Source organism: Myxocyprinus asiaticus, chromosome 3 (genome assembly GCF_019703515.2).
Source record: "Myxocyprinus asiaticus isolate MX2 ecotype Aquarium Trade chromosome 3, UBuf_Myxa_2, whole genome shotgun sequence".
Classification (NCBI taxonomy): Eukaryota; Metazoa; Chordata; class Actinopteri; order Cypriniformes; family Catostomidae; genus Myxocyprinus; species Myxocyprinus asiaticus.
In genome coordinates this window covers 30,562,645-30,588,143 of record NC_059346.1, presented here as the reverse complement: position 1 = coordinate 30,588,143, position 25,499 = coordinate 30,562,645, and the positions used below count along the sequence as shown (strand labels likewise).

Sequence of the window (25,499 nt, the reverse complement as noted above, 5' to 3'; positions counted from 1 at the left end):
TCTACCTGCACGAGTCCGAGCAAAGACACTGACAAGGAGCTAGCCACTATGCTAGGTTTTGCCCCTTCTCTCTTTTAATCATATTTATTCTTTATTCTACTCGTAATATGTGTTTTCAGATTAACAATTTTTTATTGATTCACATAAATGAACACCATAAAACAAAACATATATACTCAGAATCAATCTTAACCCCCACTATTACCCCTCCCAATTCTCAATCCCACCCTGACCCCAACAAAATCACAGTGGTCTCAAATGATATAGACACACACACACACACACACACACACACAAAATACAAATAAATTAATAAATAAAATAAACAAATAAAACATATATGAATAATAATCATATATCCATAAATGATATATACCTGCCCTATTTCTCCACGAACATGTTGTACCTCCCCATTCTTCTAAATGCCCCTTCCTCAAAGGCCACCACCCTTCCCATCTCCGAGCACCACTCCTGAAAAGAGGGTGCTTCAGCCGACCTCCAGCCCCTTAAAATGATCTGCCTGGTGATCATGACACTGGTTAAGACCCAACTCTTTATGCATCTACTTTCAATGTCAATGACCGCCACATCATCCAAGATACAGAGTTTGGGGCAAAATGATACCCGAGTGCCTAATAAATCGCACACCAGACTCTGAACCTTTAACTAAAGCTTCTATAACTCAACACACCCCCAAAAGACATGGATTATGTCTCCATCCTCTGATTGGCATCGCCAGCAGGTGGGTGTGTCTTTAAGTCCAAGCCTATACAATTTAGAGGGGGTCCAATAGAACCGATGTAAAATCTTGAATTGTATAAGGTGCATACTTGCATCTCTAGATGCAGTTTTGACGTTTTTTAGAATCCTAGCCCACTCTCCCTCCTCCAATTCCAAGTTTAAATCTTTCTCCCACAATCTCGAGAGTGGTTGAGGCTCCATCCCCCAGACTCCGAATTAACAAGGAGTAATACACTGATGCCTCATGACCTTTTCCAAAAGCAGTAATCACCACTCTTATAGTATCTGCTGCTTTAGGGGGGGTGTATACTATTCCCAAAAATAGTAAAGAGCAAGTGGTGCAGCTGTAGATACCTAAAAAACTGAGATCTGGGGATCCCAAAATGTTGAATGTACTATGTGTTTTTAGTTCATTCCTGTTGTCTCATCCAGGAGAAAATCTACATGAACACGCTATAGAATAGGCACTCCAGAGCACCTTAGGTCACTTGGCACTGCCTCTCCACAGCTCCTCTCCATCTCTGTTGGACTGTGGAACTGCCAGTCAGCTGTCAACAAAGCTGACTTCATCCCGGCCTTTCCCAGTCAGTCAAAATGGAATTTTTGTCTCTGACTGAGACATGGATCTGCAGAGACAACACTGCAACTCCCTCAGCTCTCTCTACTGACTTCACTTTCACCCACACCCCTCGTCTGACTGGGCGGGGTGAGGGAACCGATTTGCTCATGGAAATTCTCTCTGCTCTCTTCTCTCTGCAATAACACAACTTTTGAATATCATGCCATTACGGCCACTAATCCTGATCAAATCCAATTTTTGGTCATCTATCGCCCCCCAGGTCAACTAGGCAACGTTGTTGGAGAGCTAGATGTATTGCTTTCCTCATTCCCTGAGGACGGCACTCCGCTAGTGGTCCTTGGGGACTTTAACATCCACCTGGAAAAACCTCAAGCAGCTGACTTTCAAGCTCTTCTGACCTCATTTGACCTTACAAGCCTGCACACCCCTGCAACTCACAGACCAGGGAAACAGCTAGATCTCATCCTTACACATAATTGTATCTCCAATAATCCCCTTGTTACCCCCTACATATCTCTGACCATTTCTTCATCCAGTTACTTTCTCTTCTTTATCTCTTACTACACCTATGGTCTCCTTCACTTCCATAGTCTCTGCATCCCTTCCCTCCACTAACCATTTTTCTTCACTTGATTTAAATAAAGCTACAAATGCTCTTTGCTCAGTATTAAATTCTTGCCTTGATATTGTCTGTTCTTTTACCTTCAGGTCAGCATGTGCCACACCCTCTAGCCCCTGGCTGTCGGAGACACTTTGTGATCACCAAACCAAGCTGAGGGCTGCGAAGAGAAAGTGGCACAAGTCAAAAGACCCTGCTGACCTGTGTAAGTATCAATCACTTCTCTCCTCTTTTTCAGCTAGTTTCTGCTGCTAAAATTGATTATTACCAGAACGAGATCAGTTACAGTTCAGATTTTGAAACTATTTTCAACTTTCTCATCTCTTCTCTATCCTCCTCCACCACATTCTAATACTTCTCTGACTGCTGATGACTTTGCCATGTTTTTTACTGACAAGGTACTGAGCATCAGCAGCCAGTTCAACCTAACACCCACAGCTACTCTCTTCCAACATTCCATCCTCTGTCTCACTTCTCTCCGAGACTGAGGTCTCCAAATTGCTTCTTTCTAACCATCCTACCACCTGTCCACTTGACCCCATCCCCTCCCATCTTATGCAAGCTGCCACTCCATCAATCTTACCCGCACTCACACACATTATCAATGCATCTCTCACAACTGGAAACTTTCCCAATATATTTAAGATGACACTCAAATCTACTTACCGGATAAACGAAATGACCACACTGCAATGCAATCTCTTCTAGCTTGCCTGGAGGAAACAAAAGGTTGGCTAGCCAAAAACGTTTTATTTTTGAATGAAGATAAGACAGAAGTGATTGTCTTTGGTCCTACAGACAATTTTGATGTCAGTAATGCTGATTGCTGAAATCTTAATATTTTTCTCTCTCCTCAAGTACGGAACCAGTTTGATAGCCAGCTGAAATTTGACAAACACATTAGTGCTGTCATAGGTTCCAGTTTTTTCAGCTATGTCAAATCTCTAAAGTTAAACCCTCTTTGTCAGAGAAAACTTTACATTTTCATGCCTTCATCATTTCTCATCTGGACTACTGTAATTCTCTCTATTGTGGGATTTCCAAATCTCTAATTGCTCAACTCCAATTAGTCCAAAATGCAGCAGCAAATTTCTCAAAGGAGGTCGGAAGTATGATCTTGTTACCCCCATTTTAAAATCACTTCGCTGGCTGCTGGTTAAAGTTAGAATTGATTTTAAAATTCTCTTGTTTATACATTTTTACACAACCAAGCTCCCAGTTACTTGTCAGACTTACTACATCCTTACAATCCACCTAAAAGTCTGAGATCTGGTGATCAGTATCTCCTCGATGTCCCATGCTCGTGGCTAAAGCGCAGAGGAGGGAGAGCCTTTTTGGTTGTGGGTCCTATATTATGGAATAGTTTGCCTATCAGTATCAGATTGTCACCTTCAATATCTGTTTTTAAATCTTCTCTTAAAACTAATCTCTTTTCACTGGCTTTTAATAGTATGTAATGTCCTGGTCTTGAATCGTTGTGTGTTTTTATGTTTTTGTACTGTACAGCACTTTGGTCAGCCTGGATGCTGTTTGTAAATGTGCTATATAAATAAAAGAACTTGAACTTAAGCAGGCTCGAGTAACCCCACTGCTTAAAAAACCAACACATAACCCCACAGCAGTCAACTAATACAGACCAGTCTCTCTCCTACCATTACTGTCTAAAACCCTTGAGAGTGTCGTATTCTCTCACAGAACAACCTTCTTGACATATATCAGTCTGGCTTCAAAAAAGGACACTCAACAGAGACTGCCCTCTTGTCAGTAGCTGAAACCCTGCGACTGGAGAGAGCTAACTCCAAATCATCCATCATCATCTTCCTTGACTTGTCTGCTGCCTTCGACACAGTGAACCACAAGTTCCTCCTGTCCACCCTCTCTGACCTGGACATCACAAGAACTGCACTTGGATGGTGTCACAGTCTGGCCATGATGGTTCCCTCCTTCCTCTGTCTGTGTGTCATGTTTGCGTGTGCCTGTGTGTTTCCTTCTCATTTCTCACAGGTGCTGCTCAGCAGCAATCAGCATTGCCGTAGCATTGCATAGCTCATTAACAGATCTTCAGCACATAAATGGATATTTTCTCCTCTATTTAAACTCTCCTCTGTCTTGTGTTCCCTGCTCATTTGTTTTGTTGGTGAATTTGTGAGTCATGCACCCAATCTTTCGGTTTGACCATAGAATTCTTCGGTCATTTCTAGTATTTTACTAGTTCGGTTTTGAGTTCACTTTTTCCTCCATTGGGAAAGTTTTTATTTGTAATTTTTCTCTTTGTTTAATAAAGCCTTTTAGTTCCATTTCTGCATTTGGGTCCTTCATCTCTGCAACACTACTGTGACATAACAAACGAGCCCCAGACAGACCCAGCAGAGACTGATTTTTAAAAAATAAATCTGTTTCTGCTGCACACCAGCATGCAGCACTTGTTAAGAGGCTGTTGGGGGTATGGCAGGAGGACAAGTCCATGTGGGGGTATGCCTTAAAGTTTTTGGCGCTATCCTCGCGTCTGGGATACAATCAGGCCTGCCTTATTGAGATTTTTAGGGCAGGTCTGACTAAGCCCATTAAATATTGTCTTCTAGAGACGATCAGACTGGCCATGAAATGGGATGAGTTCATCACAGCTTGTGCCTCAGAAGATTTCCAATCTTTGCCCCAACCCAAAGGTGGGGACATCCTTTACACGGAAGCGGACGCCTTGGCCACTGCCTCCGCACCTCAGAAGAGGAGGAGGAGAAGCCCTGCCCATATGCCAAGCCCACTGCGGCTGACCGCCAGGAGGCGGCAGCTATTCCCGCTGCAGAATGCCAGGATACAGGGGAGCCTGTTGCTGACTGCCAGGAGGCAGAGGAGCTTGCTGGTGACCACCAGGAGGTGGAGAAGCTCGTTTGAGCCCTCTGCCAGGAGGCGGCTGCCATTCCCCAGTCGCTGCCAGCATTCATGGCCACGGAGTCTGTTCCCCTGCCCCTGTCAGCGCTCGCGGCCACGGAGGCCTTTCCCCTGCCCCTGTCAGTGCTCGCGGCCACGGAGGCTGTTCCTCTGTACCTGTCAGCACTCACGGTCATGGAGGCCATTTCCCATTCGCTGCCAGCGCTCCCGATCACGGTGGTCACTGCACAGTCTGTCCAGTTCCCCGTGGTCATCGAGCCTGTCCTGTTCCCTGAGGTTGTTGATGAGCCTGTCCTGTTCCCTATGGTCATTGAGTCTGTCCAGTTCCCTGAGGTTGTTGACGAGCCTGTCCTGTTCCCTATGGTCATCGACGAGCCTGTCCAGTTTCCCGTGGTCATCAAGTCTGTCCAGTTTCCTGAGGCTGTCGACGATCCTGTCCTTTTCCCTGTGGCTGTCGACGAGCTTGTCCAGTTCCTTGTGGTCATTGAGTCTGTCCAGTTCCCTGAGACTGTTGATGAGCCCGTCCTGTTCCCTGTGTCCGTCGAGTCCGTCCAGTTCCCTGAGGCTGTCGACGAGCCTGTCCAGTTCCCTGAGGCTATCGACGAGCCTGTCCAGTTCCCCGTGTCTGTCAACAAGTCCGTCCAGTTTCCCGTGGTCATTGACAAGTCCGTCCAGTTCTCTGAGGCTGTCGATGAGCCTGTACAATTCCCTGTGGCTGTCAACAAGTCCATCCAGTCCCCTATGACTGCTGTCAATCCTGTCCAGTCACCAGCATCCATCGACCAGCCTGTAGCTCAGTCCAGTGACCAGAATCTCTCAGATACAATCCATCAGTCTGTTGCTCATCCCAGTAACCAGCACCCATCAGACACCAGCCACCAGTCTGCTGCTCAGTCCAGTAACCAGCACCTGCCAGACACCAGCTACCAGTCTGTTGCTCAGCCCAATAACCAGAACCGTCAGACGTCAGCTACCAGTTTGTTGCTCAGTCTGTTCTGTCCCCAGCTGGTGCCACTTACTCAGTCCTGTGCCCAACGGCCAGTGCCCAGCCTGACCCCATCCAGTGCCTTGCGGTTGGCACCCTGCCTGATCTTTTACTGCCGTCCAGTCAGGGGGGGGGTGTAGTGTCAGGATCCTGTTACTTAGTCAGTCATGTTTATTGTGGTGACAGGTTTCACCCAATCTGACCACAGAAGCCTTCATTCGGTTCTAGTATTTTATTTTGTTTGTATTTTTTCTCTTTGTTTAATAAAGCCTTTTAGTTCCATCTCTACATTTGAGTCCTTCATCTCCGCAACACTACTGTGACAGGTTTAAATCATATCTAACTGGCAAATCGTTCAAGGTCTCCTGGAGAGGAGAGGTGTCCAAGACGTGAGAGAGCCTAAGCAATAATTAATCCAGATTGCAGGGTCAATTAATAATTTTTATTTATAATTTTTATAATTTTTAGTTAAAGGCACAGTTTACCCAAAAATGAAAAGTCTGTCATCATTTACTCACCATTTGGTGTTCCAAACCCATATGGCTTTCTTTTTTTATGTGTAACACAAAAGAAGGAAGATGTTAGACAGAATGACAGTCTCCATTCTCCAAGTCACCATTCACTTTTATTGTATATAAAAAAAAACAAGATGCAATGAAAGTGAATGGTGACCAGGGACAGAAAACGTTCCAAGGAATGAAATGAAAAATTAAAACGAACTAAAAAAAATTCAGAATGTAACCGAAAACGGGAACTAGTCCCTTTCAACTGTTCCGGAGTGAAAATATTAGTTTTAAATATTGGTAACCAGTTAATAACTGGTTAATTTCATTCCAATAATTTTTTTAATGAAACCAAAGTCTAAATGGTTTATTACAGTACATTTTTGGAATTACACCACTTCCTGTTGCCCAAAAAATTAGGCTTCACTCTTTTTAGTTGAACATGATAAGCATGTGATTTAATTCTGAAGGAAACTGCTGCATCACACATTTCTTTGCCTGAAGGTTGTGGATGTAGCCTTCAGTGACATGCTGAAGACCTTTTAGATAATTATATGTAATTACTATGTATACATGCACAGTTATTCAGATACAAGGAAAAATATTCAGGGTAAAAAGTAAATTTCTTCACTGAATTATTGTTAGATATGATGCATTAATACAGATTTTATGCTGCCGGGTTATGACTGAGAAGCAGATCTTTAATTAAAACAAATAATTTAATAATGATGACATGTTTAAAATAGAAATTATTTGACCTGCATAAGATGACGTAATTGATTTAATTGATATAACTGAAATAATAATATAATTACTGAACTAATTATAATGAAATAATTGATTTTAGATGGCCAGATGTATTTTTAAAATATTTAAAATATTGTTGGGGATATATTTAATATAAAAATACATTTATTGAAATTACGTTATTTTATATAGGCTACTGTATACTTTGCTTGTTATGATTTCTAGGTTGATAATTCCCCCAAATGGGGACATTTAAAAAAAATTATTATCACTTATTTTGGTTGAGGCAAGTCCTCATTTTGCGTGTGTTTTTCCAGACCAGGTTCTTTTTTTCTTGAGAGATCTAGTAACACTGCAATTGGTTCATCACCCACCCTTAGTACAGCATAGTCATTTAAAAAAAGAACATTATTAAGCATTCTTTATTTTCATTCTAACCAGTTACCAATTGGAAAGGTGGCAGCGGAACGCTCAGAATGAACCAAAATGAAAAATGTTTAGATTTTAGTCCCTGGTGGTAACTAAGGCTAACATTCTGCATAACATCATCTTTTGTGTCATTTATCATTTTTAAAAATAAATATTCCTTTAGGAAACTGCTTTTGTTTTGTTACAGCATCCAATGCATGGAAGATCAACAAAGAGGACTAGGGAAAATCAAAAAGGGAAGATTTAAACAAAGATTTATTGTAGGTCATCCAATGCATTGATGCTGACAATATTTGAGCTATTTGAATACTCAAATATCAAACCGTCTTCTACATAGCCTACACACACACATATACCAGCACACACATTTGTTATTCACATGCAAACTACACACACCATGATCACAAAGAGAGAGAGAGGAAATGTTCTCCTCATAAATATTTGGATTCGGCTTAATTGAAAGAGTGTGTCAAGCCCAAAATCCAGGCTGATTTTAAACATTCTTGTGCTGGAATCTATTCTCTTCCTAAATGTCTCTCAGGTGTCTCCACTAGCTTTGTGAAAAGAATTAAAACAAAGTCAGCAGCACTGGATTGTTCTGACAAACTGCTTGACCTTCAGTTTCATTAAGAGGAATTTATCACTTTTTGTCAACTACTTGCAATCCTTCAGCATTTTTTTTTTTTTACATTTATAAGAAGTGTTTTAAAGATTTACACCTCAGACAACCTTATATGTCAATGACCCAAATACATGCACAATAAACAGAAATATAGCACATAATGCACAATATAAGTAATTATTTTCAACAGTTATTAATTAGACTGTCTACTGTAGGATAGATATGTCATGAGCTAATATAACATGTCTGTTTATCATTAATCTGAGTAAACTAGACAATGTTCATGTACTGATTATTTGTCATATTATTGTCAATAATAATCAAATTCTTACCGTTATTTAAATAAGATGAGCGGAAATTAGCCATAAGAATGTTGTTTACCTGATTATTCTGAACTTTGCTCACAAAAAAATGCATTTAACATATGGTAATAACACTCCCTTATCGTCAAACCCGTGATTTATTATTTTCATAAAGCTGTATTAGCTCTTCAGCTATCATTAGCAATCTGCTAACTCGCTAGCTATTAGCGTCTAATCACACAAACACATAAATAAACCGCAGGAAACTGGAAAATTCATATTAACATTATTCCGTTTTATGAGCTACCTTAATATACATCATAGTTCAGTCGTTGTGGTTCGTTGACAGTATTCCGGTGAAATATCAGAGCAGCAAGCTTATGTTTTCTTTTTCCTCAGTAAATTCCACAGTTGTCTGCACAAGCGACCATTTCAACCTCTCTTAAAGGGGCTGCACTGCTCTCTTAAAGGGCCGCTCACTTATTTTATTTATTTTTTGTTATTAACAATTTTTATTGATTCTATGCAGCAAATCAAATAGATATAACAGAAAATGCAGAATCAAATCATAACATGAAATCGTAACTTCCCCCCCAAACATTAATCCTCCCACCCCCCACCTGACACAAACAAGCACCCCAGTGGTCAAAAGCCAACTGACAAGACACACAAATAGACAATAAAACAGTAGAAAATACTTAGAAACATAAAAAAAGAACATAAAAAGCATACTTTCGAAAACAAAAAACAAAAAGGTGGCAACCCATCCAAAACCACTAGTCTCTCTCCGCTGCCCCTCCCCAAGAGCCTTCCAAAAAGGCTAAATAGCTGCCCCATTTCCTGTTGTACAAATCCCAGTTGCCTAGCCTTCTACATGCCATCTCCTCAAATGCCACTACCCTGACCATCTCCGTGTACCATTCCTGAAATGAGGGCGCTCCAGCCGACTTCCGTCCCCTAAGGATGACCTGTTTACCGATCATAACACAGGCTAGAACCCTTTTTTTTTTTTTTTTTTTGGTAATTATCCCCTATATTAATGACCGCTCCATCGCCAAAAATACAGAGTCTGGGGCAAAATGAAATCTGAGTGCCCAATACGTCACACATAAAACCTCAACCAAAATTCTTGGATTTTAACACACCACCAAAAAACATGGGTTGTGTCCCCATCTTCTGATTGGCATTGCCAGCAGGTGGGTGTGTCTTAATCCTTCAGTCATTAAAAAAAACTTTACATGCATGTTAAAATCAGTAGGAAAGATGTAATTGAATCTAAAACTACAATTGAATATTAGTGTGTCTCTAGTTCTAGCAAATTAATTCTGTGTGATGTCACCTTTTCGCTATCTCATTTGATTAACTCCATATGAGTATCTTGTGCGACCAGTTCCAGATAGCAAAATAACTTTGGCCCAGATGCTGTATGGAATTACGGCCCAGCATTGGCCCAAAACCTATTTGCCAGAGGTATAATGGACTTGTACCAGAAGGCAAAAATTCACCCACAATGTATCCTGTGCCCCCAGGAAGTAGCCATAATTGGACCACAATTGTGCCACAATCCAAATTTAAGTCTCGGAATAATAAAATCAAATAAAGCTGCAAGCAGCGATGATGGGCCCAAGCACCATGTTTCCACCTGGTGGCTTTCAGAAAATAATTCAAGGTGGACACAGGCATTTGGCATTTGACATTATTCTAATCAATTTTTAGAATTTTGCCCAACCCTAATGGCGACGACTCTGATGTGTGTGCAATATTTCAAGAGTTTTCATGCATGATAAGTACCCCAAAAGTACTGAAAACCTTGATAATAATAATAATAATAATAATAATAATAATAAATATAGCTGCAAGCAGCAATGACAATTTTCACAATTTTCCATCAGCAGTGTCTTGACATTATTCTAAACAATTTTGAAGTGATTTCAGTAAATGTAAGAGGACTATTTCAAAGTCTGTTTTAAGTGCCACACTTTCTGCTGCCAGTTGGTGGCACTATGACTGTGACCCACAATAGCCACATCCTTGTGATCAACTCCCATTACCAAACATGCAGCTCAATTTTGATCTAAATCACACAATGCATGCTGAAGAGATGCTAATGTTAAATGCCAACTGCATGTGTCCACCTAGAAAGCCACCGGGTGGAAATGGACCCATGCACTTGGTATTTAATATTATTCTAAACAGTTTGGGTAAATACAAGAGTACTATTTTAAAGTCTCTATGGCCATGTCCCAAAATAGTCACATCCATGTGTTTAGCCCCCATGACTAAACATCCAAATCGCACCAAACCAGTGTTGTTCGTTTGTGCTCGAGTTGTGCTGGTTTTTGCCATTAAAAGAACCACTGTATTTATCTTCCTTAGATACACTACCGTTCAAAGGTTTAGGGTCACTTACTCATTCTTTGTTTTTTATTTTTTTCACATTTTAGAATAATAGTAAAGTCATCACAACTATGGAATAATAGAAATGGAAATATGGGAATTATGTTGTGAATAAAAAATTCCAAAATAAATCAAAACTATGTTATATTTTAGCATCTTCAAAGTGGCCACACTTTGCCTAGATTTTGCAGAAATGTACTCTTGACATTTTCTCAAGCAACTTCTTGAGGTATCACCCTGGGATGCTTTTTAAACAGTATTGAAGGAGTTCCCATCTATATGCTGGGCACTTAGTGGCTGCTTTTCTTAATTATTTGGTCCAAGTCATCCATTTCAAAAACTTTTTAAATTTTTTTTGTTTTTGTTTTTTTTTATCAAATGTTTGTTTTGTAATGAAATAAATTAATATGGTGGCACAATTATATTTTTGTCTACAAAACTAATTTCAAACATTTAAGCATACACCTTCAGATCAAAAGATTTTTAAGATCATGAGAAACATTTCAGGCAAGTGACCCCAAACTTTTGTACGGTAATGTATAGCAAGAAACTTTTCGGTAGCAGTGATGTCACTCTCCACCCCATGTCATCCAAATCGCACCAAACCGGTGTCGTTCGTTTGTGCTCGATTTGTGCCGTTAAAGGAAACACCATAACATATTCCTTTTGTTGTATTTAACAAGGTAGCTTTTGGAAACCGTGAAATCACGCAGGCTAAACCCCATGTCAATCACTCTCACCTGTCTTCATCGAATGTGGTTGCTTCTGGTTTGAGCCGTGTTTGGTATCGTTGAAGCATTAATTTTTGGGCAAAGATTTAATCTTTCACCACATCAAACTCAAACACATCTCTCTGTCAGGAAATATCAGATTTGGTCTGATATTTAAACCAGGGATGCAAACTACTCAACTTTCAGCTAAAGTCACTTTTTCTGAAGCTAATTTGACCAAATTGTTTGGTAAAATTTCTAAATTGTCCTTATTAAAATCTCTTTAAATGGTTACTTTTAGTTTAAAAATTTAAACTAAAAACTTTAAACTCAGTTATCCTCGATTTATCTACAGCAATAGCAAAACATAGCAAGATACAATGTAAATCAAATAAAAAATAGTAAAAGTTAGTAAATAAAATTAATATCAAGGACTTATCAAATAAATATAGCCTACACAACCTGTCCAAAGGACACCGACTAAGTTTGTTTCTCATAATCTTAAAACCTTTTGATCTATATGCTTATGGTCAAACACTTGGGATTATTTCTGTACTCAAAAATAAATAACCTAATTATAGATGTCTATACAAACCTTTTATTTATTTGTTTTATTTACTTTTTTTTTTTTTTTTTAAAGAAAAGTAGCCAGCATATGAAATCATTCAATACTGTTTAAAAAGCATCCCAGGATGCACCTGAAGTTGACTGAGAAAATGAACTGTGTGCAGAGCTGGAATAGACAAAAAGCTACACTAAAGAAGTTAAAATAGAAGATGTTTCTGATTTAATTTGTTTTGGTCACTGCATAATTTCCATACTTTTGTGTTACTTCTTAGTTTTGATGATGTAACACTCTAAAATCTAAAGCAGTAACAAATAATAAAGAATAGGCAAGTGTGATCAAACTTTTCTAAAGAGTTCTAGTCTTACACTGAGGGGCCGTTCACACTGAGCGGGTTTTTGTGTCCGTCCGTGCTGTTTTATAATTGATTTCAATGTAAACGTGCGCTAGATAGATGTCTTTGACGGCTTGTTCATGTTTTTAGACACCATGTCAAGTTAAAAAAAAGAACCTAAACTGTTAAACATCTAGAGTCGAGACACCTATGTTTTGCTCTTTTGTAACGCTGCATTTAATTTGAGTGCAACAACAATACATTCCAGCATGTGAATGGCACCTAACATGTTTTCAAACATTGCGCTAAAATTTCAAACAAATATTTTGAATATTAGCTAACATACAGGACTGTGCAATTACACAAACACCATCAACATACGTCATGCCAGCTTCTAGCTAAATTAAAACTAATAAATGAATTCAGAGCTGACTAATGTGGCTGTTTACTTGTGAAAAAACTTGGAATAATTATGTACAGCGTTGTTCAGCAGTGTCACATAAAGCCTAAACAAATCACATGATGCATGCAGAAGATATGAGACATTTATTTACTCTACTTTATTGCATCGCCATGGCAACACCTTTCGATATATTAAAAATCAGTTCATAATTTAGCATCGTCAATGTCTTGGCATGTGACCCACATTTGGTACCTGTAACATGAACCCCTGGGAGGAGTATTTCAAATTCAAGAGCATGCATTTTTCAAACAATCCAAAATGGCCAACTTCCTGTTGGGCAGAGCTTATGACTGTCTGCATGAAAGTTGTCCGGCTTGATGAGATCTATATATGTACAAAGTTTGGTGACTGTAGCACAAAAGGGATGTGTTGCAGAGCCCCCTGAACATGCCCATCTTCTAGGTGGTGCTACAGAGCCCCCCCTGCATGCCCCCAAGCAACTTTTCCCAACCCTAATGTGTGTGCAAACTTTCAAGAGTTTTCATGCATGTTAAGTACCCCAAAAGTACCGAAAATCTTGAAATGAAGAAGAATCCTTTAAAGAACAATAGGGTCTCCGTACGTTCAGTGATTAGGCCCTAATAAATAATACTTAGCAGAACAACAGGGTCTCTGCACTTTCAGTGCTTGGGCCCTAATAATAATAATAATCCTTAGAAGAACAATAGGGTCTCCACTGGGCCCTAATAATAAAAATAATCCTAAAAAGAACAATAGGCTCTCCGCACTTTCAGTGGTTGGGCCCTAATAATAATCCTAAGAAGAACAATAGGGTCTCCCCACCTTCAGTGCTTGGGCCCTAATAATCCTTAGAAGAACAATAGCGCCTCTGCACTTTCAGTGCTTGGGCCCTAATAAAATAAAATAAGAACTGTTTCAAAATACCTCCAAAACCAAGTGATGCATGTAACTGTATTTATTGTTAACTAAAAAGTATAATAAACTGCATAAAATATACAAGAAAAACAAAGCAAGAGCAAAAAATAAAAATTAAAATTACTGATCCTTATATATACGTTTTTCACACTTGCCCAACATCACAAAAATACAGTGATCCGGTATTTAATGGAGCTACTGATCTGTTTATTGTGAAGTCCAGTGTGTCATCTAGTGTTTGATTGTAGTGTCAGTTGCATGGCGATTTGATGTTTACTTGTGATTTGTTGTTGTATCCAGTGTGCTTGCTTGTCTTTGTTCCAGGAACCGGGGGGTCACCAGAATTTTAACCCACTAATCTGTCTGATAAAAAAAATATGCAGTTCTGTTCATAGCAAAGGTATATTGAAAGGAACATTTAGAATGTTTTTTTTTTTTTTTTAATGCATATAATTCTTATGTAATTTACCATTAGGTAAAACATTACACAGATACCATAGTAAAATGTTAACTTTGAAGTAAATGCTTCATCACAGTGACTAAGTGATAGTGTGTTTTGGTGAACTGGGTCCTTATTTAAATTTGCTAGGTCATGCAGTGACCTGTGTGAAAGATCTGTTAGGACTCCAGAAAGAGCTCTGAACAAGTGAAAGTGAAGAAGGATTGTGTTTTTTGTAATTTTTTTTATGATATGTACTTTATTGATTTTCTTATTCGCAAACAAGAAATAAAATAAACAATCATGTACTTGACATATAAACAAACCACTAAAACAAAATTAAAACAAAGGAGTTAGTCAATAAAATGGTAACAATATAATAATAAGTAAATAAATAAATAAAATAGTAAGAAAGGTAAAATTAAAAAGGGTGGCAGGGGTGTTGCCAGCACCATAAGTTCCCACTAGGAGCTATATGATATTTACCATGACCATTATTTTCGTCTCGCCCCATGCTTGCTACTACTGAGGATTACAGAAATGCAAAATTTTTCCCCATTTATCAAAATAAATATAAATCCTCCCATGCAGACTACTTGTGAACATGTGTCTCATCTGTAGATATCTCCAGAACTGATCAAATCAAATCAAATAAAATCAAATTACTTTATTGTCACACAGCCATAAACACAAGTGCAATGGTGTGTGAAATTCTTGGGTGCAGTTCCGATCAACATAGCAGTCGTGACAGTGATTAGACAGTACCAATTTACAAATAACATCAAATTAACACAGCACAATTTAAACATCTGATATACATATAATTACACTCAACAATATACAAATAATAACATACACTGTACAGTATACAATACGCACTATATAGATACACATTATTCAATAAAAATAAAAAATAAAAATATATAAAAAAGTATATATAGTAGTAAATATAGAATGTACAGTATTGTACTGTATTGACATTCAGGCTGTCGGTTGATAGTTGTTAAGAGAGAATATAATATAATAATTATATAATTTATGACAGTCCGGTGTGAGATATAAGAGTAAGGGTAATAAAGTGCAGTGCTGATGTATTTTGATCGTGGGAGATCAAGAGTTCAGAAGTCTGATTGCTTAGGGGAAGAAGCTGTCACGGAGTCAGCTGGTGCGGGTCCTGATGCTGCGATACCACCTGCCTGATGGTAGCAGTGAGAACAGCCCATGGCTCGGGTGGCTGGAGTCTCTGATGATCCTCCGAGCTTTTTTCACACACCGCCTTGTATATATTTCCTGGAGGGAGGGAAGCTCACCTCCGATGATGTGTCTGGCAGTTCGCACCACCCTTTGCAGTGCTTTGCGGTTGTGGGCGGTGCTATTGCCGTACCAGGCGGAAATGCAGCCAGTCAGGATGCTCTCTACAATGCAGGTGTAGAACCGTGTGAGGATGTGGTGGTTCATTCCAAACTTCCTCAGCCGTCTCAGGAAGAAGAGGCGCTGATGAGCCTTCTTCACAACGACTTCAGTGTGGATGGACCATGTGAGTTCCTCAGTGATGTGGACACCCAGGAACTTGAAGCTGCTGACTCTCTCCACTGGTGCTCCATTGATGGTGATGGGACTGTGTTCTCTGTCTTTTCTTCTGAAGTCCACCACAAGCTCCTTTGTCTTACTGATGTTGAGGGAGAGGTTGTGCTCCTGACACCAGTGTGTCAGAGTGTGCACCTCTTCTCTGTCGGCTGTTTCATCATTGTCAGTGATCAGACCTACCACCGTCGTGTCATCAGCAAACTTAATGATGGCATTGGAGCTATGTGTTGCCACACAGTCATGTGTGTACAAGGAATACAGTAGTGGGCTGAGAACACAGCCCTGTGGGGCTCCAGTGTTGAGGGTTAGTGATGAGGAGATGTTGCTGCCTATTCTAACCACCTGGCATCTGCTTGACAGGAAGTCCAGGATCCAGTTGCACAGCGAGCTGTTTAAGCCCAGAGCCCTGAGTTTCTCATCTAGCTTGGAGGGCACTATGGTGTTGAATGCTGAGCTGTAGTCTACAAACAACATTCTCACATGAGTGTTCTTTTTTTCCAGGTGGGAGAGAGCAGTGTGTATTGTAGATGCAATGGCATCATCAGTGGAGCGGTTGTTGCGGTAAGCAAACTGCAACGGGTCAAGAGAGAGAGGCAGCACAGAGCAGATGTAATCTCTGATTAGTCTCTCAAAGCATTTGCTGATGATGCGGGTCAGAGCAACATGACACCAGTCATTTAAGCAAGTTATTTTTGATTGCTTTGGAACAGGCACAATGGTGGATGGTTCGAGCACGCTCTGATGACGCGGCCCGGAATGCCGTCTGGGCCCGTGACTTTGCGGATATTCATCCGTCGGAAGGATTGGGTTACATCTGCTACAGAGATGGAGAGTGAACTAACCTCTGTAGCTTCGGCCACGAGAGCTCTCTCTGCGAGGGCGGTGTTATTTTCCTCAAAACGAGCATAAAAAGTATTTAGCTCATCCGGGAGAGAGGCAGCGGTGTTCATGGTGGAGTTTTTATTCCCTTTAAAGTCCGTGATGATGTTAATTCCCTGCTACATGCTTCTAGAGTTGGTGGTGTTAAACTGTCCTTCAATCTTGCTCCTGTACTGGCGTTTTGCGGTTCTGATAGTTTTTCGGAGGGCATAACTGGCTTGTTTATGCTCCTCCGCATTCCCGGAATTAAAAGCGGAGGTCCGCACATTAAGTGCTGCGCGAACATCGTTATTTATCCATGGTTTCTGATTCGGATAGATCCGTATTGTTCTGGTCGGAACCACGTCCTCCACGCACTTTTTGATGAAACACATTACGCTATCAGCGTAAAGCTCGATGTCGTCATCAGAGGCGGACCGGAACATCTCCCAGTCCATGTGATCAAAACAGTCTTGTAGCGTAGAATCTGTTTGGTCCGACCAGCACTGGATCGTTCTGAGGGTGGGTGCTTCCTGTTTCAGTTTCTGCCTGTAAGCGGGCAGAAGCAGAATGGAAGAGTGGTCCGATTTGCCAAATGGTGGGCGGGGGAGGGATTTGTAGCCATCCTGGAACGGAGAGTAGCAATGGTCCAAAACCCGGTCCCCTTGTGTGTTGAAACTAATGTGCTGGTGGTATTTTGGTGCGACTGATTTTAAACTGGCTTTATTAAAGTCCCTGGTCACAATGAACACAGCCTCAGGGTGCGCGGTTTCCTGATCACTTATACTCCCATACAGTTCCTTGAGTGCCCGGTCTGTGTCGGCTTGTGGGGGGATGTACACAGCAGTGATAATGACCGCTGTGAATTCCCTCGGTAGCCAGAATGGTTGACACAGAAGCATGAGAAATTCCAGATCAGGAGAGCAGAAAGACTTGATAGAATGTACGTTCCTCTGATCACACCAGGATTTGTTGATCATAAAACATACACCACCACCTCTGCTTTTACCTGAGAGGTCTTTCGCTCTGTCCGCTCAGTGCACGGAGAACCCCGCGGGTTCAATGTCTGAGTCTGGAATCTCCGCAGACATCCAAGTTTCTGTTAGGCAGATAATGCAGCAGTCCCTCGTCTCTCGTTGGAAAGAGATCCGCGCTTTCAGCTCGCAGAGCTTGTTATCCAGAGACTGAACATTTGCCAGTAGAATAGTGGGTAGCGGGGGTCAATTTGCGCGGCGTCTTACTCTGATGAGAACGCCGGCTCTGTTTCCTCTTTTCCTTTTGCGTTTCCGCGGCCGGGCTGCCCAGACAAAGGGCTCCGCTTGCGTGTTTGTAAACAGCGAGTCGGCATTGAGGAATTTGAAGTCCGGTTTACGGTGTGAAATTGCTGAACCAATGTCCAAAAGTGTTTGTCTGTCATAGACAATAAGGCAGACAACATCGAAGACAAAAAACATAAGAATTGTGAACAAAACAAACAAAACATTACTATGTTGTGTCAGAGCTCACAACGCAGCAGCCATACTCGGCGCCATCTTGAGTCCCAAATAATCATTAAACAAGCTGAATTTTTGTTTAAGTCTCTCAGAAGATATCAATGCATCATCCTCGTAAAGATCTTCCAGAATATTGATATTTTTATCAACCCATTCCTTTCATAGCACAGGTGTTCCACATAGCAAACGAAGGGCTTAAAAAGGGGTCAACCCCCAAAATACAGGAGGTCTTCTTCCAAACACTTTGGAGATGGGAAATAATTGGATGATTACGCACTGGTAATGGTAGTTTTGTTATCAATAATGACTCAAATGGTATAAGTGGGCAAACAGATTTTTCCATGGCTAGCCATGGGGGAGCTCGCTCTGGAGGTAACATCCATTGTCCCAGATGCCTCAGACCAAATGCATAATGATACAGAGATAGCTTGGGGAGACCTAGTCCTCTCCTCTCAACCGGGAGCTTCAGTTTCCCTAGCCGCATTCGAGGCTTCTTCCCATTCCACAAAAACTGTTTACATATCCTGTCAAATATACAGAAATATTTTGAATGGACAGAGACAGGCAGGAAGCTTAAAACATAATTAATTTTGGGTATGGAGTTCGTTTTCAATACATTGACCTTGCCGCAAAGGGAAAGAAAATGGGGGGCCCATCTCGCTGTCAGCTGAAATTTGTCCTTAAACCAATGGGGAAAAGTAATTCCTAAATATAGAATGCCCTTGTCAGGCCATTTACTGTAAGTGCACAGGTCTGAAACAATGACTTTGGACAATAAGCAGTCAGGGCTAGAGCCTCTGACTTAGATCAATTGACCTTGTACCCAGAGAATTTAGAGAAATTATTTATCATGCTAAGTAGTGCTGGAAGTGAATTAGTTGGGTCAGTGACAAAAAGCAAGATATCATCTGCATAGAGCATACATTTCTGAACCGAGCCCCCCACAACTACCCCAGGGAAGCTGGTATTTCCTCGTACTGCCAGAGCTAAGGGTTCCAATGCCAAACAAAAAAGTAAAGGGGAGCATGGACAACCCTGACATGTACCTCGACCCAGTCTGAAATATGGTGAAATTACACCGTTAGTTTGCAAAGCAGCCTCTGGATGTTTATATAACAGCTTCACCCACTTTATAAATATTGGGCCAAATCCAAAACTTCTAATGTTATGAACAAGTAAGGCCACTCAACACAATCAAAGGCCTTCTCAGCGTCAAGTGACACTGCAGAAATAGGAGAGCTATCATTCCTGACTGCCCACATAACGTTGATGAAGCATCTGATATTATCAGAAGAGTGCCTATTTTGTATAAAGCCAACCTGATCAGGATGTATTAAAGCTGAGATTACCTTTTGTAAATGGTTGGCAAGAATTTTGGAAAGTATTTTGATGTCTAAAGGAATCAATGAAATTGGTCGGTAGCTGGAACAATCAGTTGGGTTCTTCCCCTTCTTTAAAATTACTGAGATCAAGGCCTGGTACAAAGTTGGGGGTAGCACTTGCCTGTCGAAAGCCTCCTCATACATATCTTTTAATAGGGGTGTTAATTCTGAGGAGTAACATTTAAAAAATTTGGCTGTAAATCCATCCAGTCCTGGAGCCTTCCCTGTTGTTAAATTCTTTATCACTACTGAAATTTCATCCTCTGTTATGGGAGAATCCAAGAGCTCCCGTTGATTCTCACTGAGAGAATTCTACCTTCTGAGTAAGGATATTATTGTATTGATACTTTAGTTGTGCTAAGACTCTAAGGTTACATTGGTTCATTCTCTGTTTAAAATTATTTTCTGCTTCTTTGATCTGCCCCTCCAGTACAGACAACTTATCTTGCTCTAACTTTTTCTTAGCTGAGGCGTACTGTATAATGACCCCTCTAATATATGCTTTTAGCGCCTCCCATGCCACCCCTACTGATGGGGCTGAATTTAGATTAGTAGATAAATAAAACTCAATTTGGTCTTTGAGTAAATCTTTAAATGCCGGGAGATGTAACAAAGCTTAATTGAACCTCCATCTCTATGATCTTTTAATAGTGTCCAGTGGTATAAGATCAAGAAATACTGGTGCATGGTCTGAAATCAATATGTTGCCCATTGTACAGTTTAGCATAGAGGGTACAATGTTCTTAGAAATAAAAAAATAATCAATACGTGAATATGTGCTATGTGGAGATGAAAAGAAAGTATAATCTCTGCCAGATGGATTAAGCAACCTCCAAGCATCAACAAGGCCCAAAGAAGTACACACTTGCTTTAGCATAAAGGCTGATCCAGGGACCCGTGTGCTGCCCGGATGGCTGCGATCTAAAATAGCATCAACTACCACATTCATATCTCCCGCCCATATGACCGGATAGTCTCCTAAATCACTCGGGATGCCTTCTGAAGTGACTTAAGTGACGAATAAAGTTTTTATTCACCTCGAGCCGGTACTGTAAAAAACATGACAACCCAGTCTTTACATAATTTCTGTGACTCCTGTTCAGATAAGTGGGTTGATTGTAGAAAAACAATATCAAGTTTTCTAGACTTGAGACTGATAAGCACCTGTTTCCTTTTAATAGGATTCCCCAAACCTTTAACGTTCCACGTGGCGAGCCATAAATTACAACTATTTTGGACTGAGTGGTAAAGGTGCATACTGAATTCAGGCAACCCCCAAACAAAAAACATTAAAAACACAAAATAAAAATAACAAAACTGCAAACCAGCACATTTGTCCATGACTGCACATTGAATGTGGTACATAGCCATCACTGCTCACAGCAATACATTGTTACAGATAACTGACAACTGAAATCTAAATTCAGAAATACTAAATTCTTTAAAAAAAAAGGCACTTTTAACATGTACAGGATTGTACTATATGTAAATTACAGCAGAACCTTATAATAAAACAGGGAGGTCCGCAAACCCAACATCTAAACATACCTATTTGCTCAGCCCCAGTTCAACAAAGGTCCATTAAACAGTGTGCCATTTGTAATATAGATAAATCCAAAATAGTATTATCTTGGTAGTCCAGGAAAAAGCAATCTCCAACAGAGTATGAAAGAATGAAGCAGAACATAGGGCCATTAGGCAATAGAGCCAATGCTCAGATACCACGAAAAAAGGCCAGGGCTTTCTTGGGATCATTAAATCACTTAGGACCATTTTTTAAATCAATCTTGAGCATTGCTGGGAAGAGCAGAGCAAATTTGATCTGACGATCATGTAAAGCTTTCTTGCACTCCCTAAACGCATTCCGTTTCTCCTGTGTAATCTTCAAAATATCGGGGAATATGAGTACAGAGTTGCCGTCTCTTCTCTCTGGAAGCCCACAGAATCAGGTCCCTCATCAATGAACGCATGAATCTAGATTCCTTCCATAGATGTGGTGGCCTTGTGAAACTCCTTCAAGCTTTGCATTTCCTTGGACATTTGTTTTAGTATATTAAAGATACTTGTGATGTCCTCGGCTACATTCCCCTTACTCGTGGGGTTTGTCAGTGTCCACTGGAGAAACTGCTGCGCTGTCATCCCCAGCGACATTTTGGGTTGCATCACCACCCCTCAGGGCCTTTTTATGCTCGATGCCTACAAGCCATTTCTCTTTATCTTGAAACTCTTCCCTGCTTCTTAGAGAAGAAAGGTTGTCGAGTTAGCCGCTTAGGATTATCAGTGAGGATAAATAAACTGTGCCGCTATGAAGCATTTTTATTATTCAAAATTTCAAGATTTGCACGTGGCCTGCCATGCGACAAAGATATTTCACATTCCAGTGCTCAAATCAAAATCAAATCCCTTTATCATGATATTTTGAAGAGCATAAAGGAAAGTAGGACTCAAGGGACAAACCTTCCTGCCCTCTCAAGTGATGCAGTAGCTGGTGGTGTTTGTAATGGTGATGCCCAGCCAAGCACCGAGCTGTACAGAGAGCCAGGTGTCAGAGAGAGACAAAGCTGGTGCCACACTACTATTCTCTGGAGTCTTTTTTGGTCTGGTTGGCATGACGTTCACAGACAAATTACATTGTCAGCCACAGTTATGAGTGGACACAGCTGCTGGGGCCCATTCTACTGTCGGAGGTATGTTCGTGCTCATAAGTATCTGCAAATTCCGAATTCTGTACTGCCAGTCCTGCAAGCAGAATGATGGTGAGAGAACCTCGGAAACAGACCCCCTGCCGCCCCTTTCAGGACCATCATTTGTCTTCACTGGACTCAATCAGCCCATTACCTTTCACAGGGCCACAGTAGTCCAGTACATCCCACCACCATATGCCTCTGTGGTACAGGACCAAAGTCTGGGCCCTGTTAATGGTTTACATTCCAGTCACCAACCATTAGCAGTTACAGTGAGCACACCACCACAGTATTACAGCGTGTATCCCATGGAAAACCCTGCTTTTAATTCCGGTGAATATGACAACGCCACAGATGAACAAAGAGAAAGAAGGTATGATGCAAGTGCAATGTACTGGTGACTAAGTTAGATGACAGTATAACATTATAAATCAAATGTGGCTACAGTCTAAAAGCAGCATAATATTTATTATTATTTGACAAATTATTACAAAATGTACAAGAATGATACACCATCCTATATAATTCTAATTAAAAAAAAGGCCAAGGATAAACAAACACAGTAAAGCCAAAGGCTTATGTTCATTGTGGTGCATTTCTGTTGTGGTAAAAGTGATGGATTCATTAATGCAAATTGTAAAGATTACAAAGCTGACATTATAAGCGTGCTTAAGAAAGGGACAGCTGAATTTAATGTTTTTTTTTTTTTTTTTTTCAAGAGATGCAGTTGACTTTGCACTTTGTGATTTTTGTCATACACTAACATTGCATGGCAGCTTCACACTACATTTTAGTGTTTAGTCTGGAGTGTAAAGCCATATATTGTTGTCCCCTGCCACGGTAGTCCTTAAAAAAGGGATAGTTCACTTTAATGAAACAATTTTTACTGATAATGTACATCCATTTGGGGCCCTTCTAAAAGAAACATAATTCTTTTAAATAGGCATGTACAATATTTTTTGTGTACTTGATGCACCTTAAAATTAAACTTATGCACAATGCCTAAACTCACTGGTGTCTTAGATTTCTAATAAATCATTTATTAACAATAATTCAAATACTACTTGCACTGTTGTGTGTGCATTTGTTTTGGGCAGCATTCTGGATCTAGTTCCAAAAAAACAATATGTGACTAAACTGGTTAATAGGATTGTAATGGCGGACCCATGCTGAAATGGGAATTTTCTTCCATGGAATAAAAACTGATTTTTAAAAAATATTTTTTTTTACTTTGGTTCATGCTGAGAAGAAACTGAATTTGTTTTTGTTCCGGTTCCAGCATTCCACTGCCTCCTTTCCAGCTGGTAATCGATTAGAACAAAATTATATAACAGTTAATAACTTTTTTATGACAGTACTCAGTACCAGTTGCAGTGTTACTAGATCTCTCAAGAAAAAAAGGGCCCTGGTCTGGAAAAACATGCTCAAAATAAGGGACTTGCCTCAACCAAAACTAAATTTTTTCCCCATGTGGGGGAATTATCAGCATAGAAATCATAACAAGCAAAGTATACAATAAATTGCCAAAACCTCTCTCTTCTGTATGCATGCACACACTGCTAAAATATTATATTTTAATTATTTGTTTTAATGAAAAATCTGCTTCTCAGTCAGGTCCCAGGAGCATCAAATCTGTATCAATGCATCATATCTAATCTAACAATAATTCAGTTAAGACTTGGAAACAACTGAGAAATGTTTTTTTTAACCTCAATATTTGTCCTTGTATCTGAGTAACTGTGCATGTATATGTAGTAATTATATACAGTTCTTCAGCATGTCACAGAAGGCTACATCCACACCGTGCGCTAAGGCAAAGAAATGTGTGATGCAGCAGTTTCCTTCAGAATCAAAGTAATGCTTAAGCTAAATGCTTATCACATTCAACTAAAATCAGAGAAGCCTAATTTTTTGGGCAACAGGAAGTGGTGTAATTCTGAAAATGAACTGTAATAAACCATTTAGACTTTGGTTTCATGTAAAAAAAAAGTTAAAAAAAAAAAAAATTTTTTTTTTTTTAAAAGTAGTGGAACAAAAATCAACCAGTTATCAACATTTAAAAATAATGTTTCATTGCGTAGCAACTTAAAGGGACTTCGTTCCTGTTTTTAGTTAAGTTCTGGTTTTCATTTTCGTTCCTTGGAAAATTTTCAGTCCTTGGTTTCATCACACTTCAAACTCAGTTTTTCTCCAAAAAATATTTGCAATTTTAACTATTTTAAAACTGATTTTTACATTCTAATTTATAAAAATGCATTTTCATATAATTTTCAATATAATAACATCATACAATGATGCTAATAGTGTCAAGTAACTCAATTAGACAGGCATCTTATTATCTGCACAAAATATTACTAATATTGGCATCATATTCATGTTGTTTAGCCAGAGGGGAACTGGCCCCCACAGTGAGCCTGGTTTCTCCCAAGGTTATTTTTCTCCATTAACCAACATCTTATGGAGTTTTGTGTTCCTTGCCACAGTCGCCTTCAGCTTGCTCACAAGGGTTTTAATAGAATTATGATTTAATAATGTAATTTTTATACACAATTTACAATCATATTTAATTAAACTACACAATGATGGTTCTAAGAATTTATAGATATTACAGTTTCATTTTCTGTTAATGCATGATTTTCTGTAAAGCTGCTTTGAAACGATGTGCGCTGTGAAAAGTGCTACACAAATAAAAATTACTTGACTTGAGAACTGGAAAAAGTTAATTATTTTACATTCCTGGTTTCATTGCAGGAATAACAGCAGCTCAGAGGAAGAGGGAAAAACAACTAGGCCTACAGCAGACAGCGCCTCCTTTCCACCTGCATACGAGGAACATTTTGCCACCTCATCTTGTGACTTGCTCCTGATGAACTAAATATTTGTTTCCTAATGACTTTCCAAATAAAGTTCATATGTTTACTGCAGGTGTAGGCTACTGCATTTGTGAAATTATTTAAATATATTAAATAAGGCTGGGACAGGGAGAACATTACATGATGAAGTTTTCCAGATTTGAAAAAAAAAAAAAAAAATAATAATCATTTCAGTTTTTAAAGATAGCCTTTATAGTGTAAAACAGAGCTAAAGGCCCCCCTGGGTAAAGGCACTTTGACTTTATTTTCTCTTAAAACACTACAAATAGCAGCAAAAGCTACCAACCATGTTACATGGGCTAAAAGCTCTCATTAAATGAAATCGTTTTTTCTTAAGTAGGGGGAATAGTTTTTTTTTTTTTTTTTTTTTTAAAGTGTAAAGTGGGCTCAACTTGACTGATTATGACACAATGGAGATTCA

The 25,499-nt window shown here is 39.8% G+C and overlaps 1 pseudogene; it reads left to right on the top strand.

Annotated features, from left to right (window-relative positions):
• The first annotated feature begins 5,570 nt into the window (after positions 1–5,570).
• LOC127420587 (transmembrane protein 174-like) lies at positions 5,571–25,080 on the top strand (annotated as a pseudogene).
• The last annotated feature ends 419 nt before the right edge of the window (positions 25,081–25,499 follow it).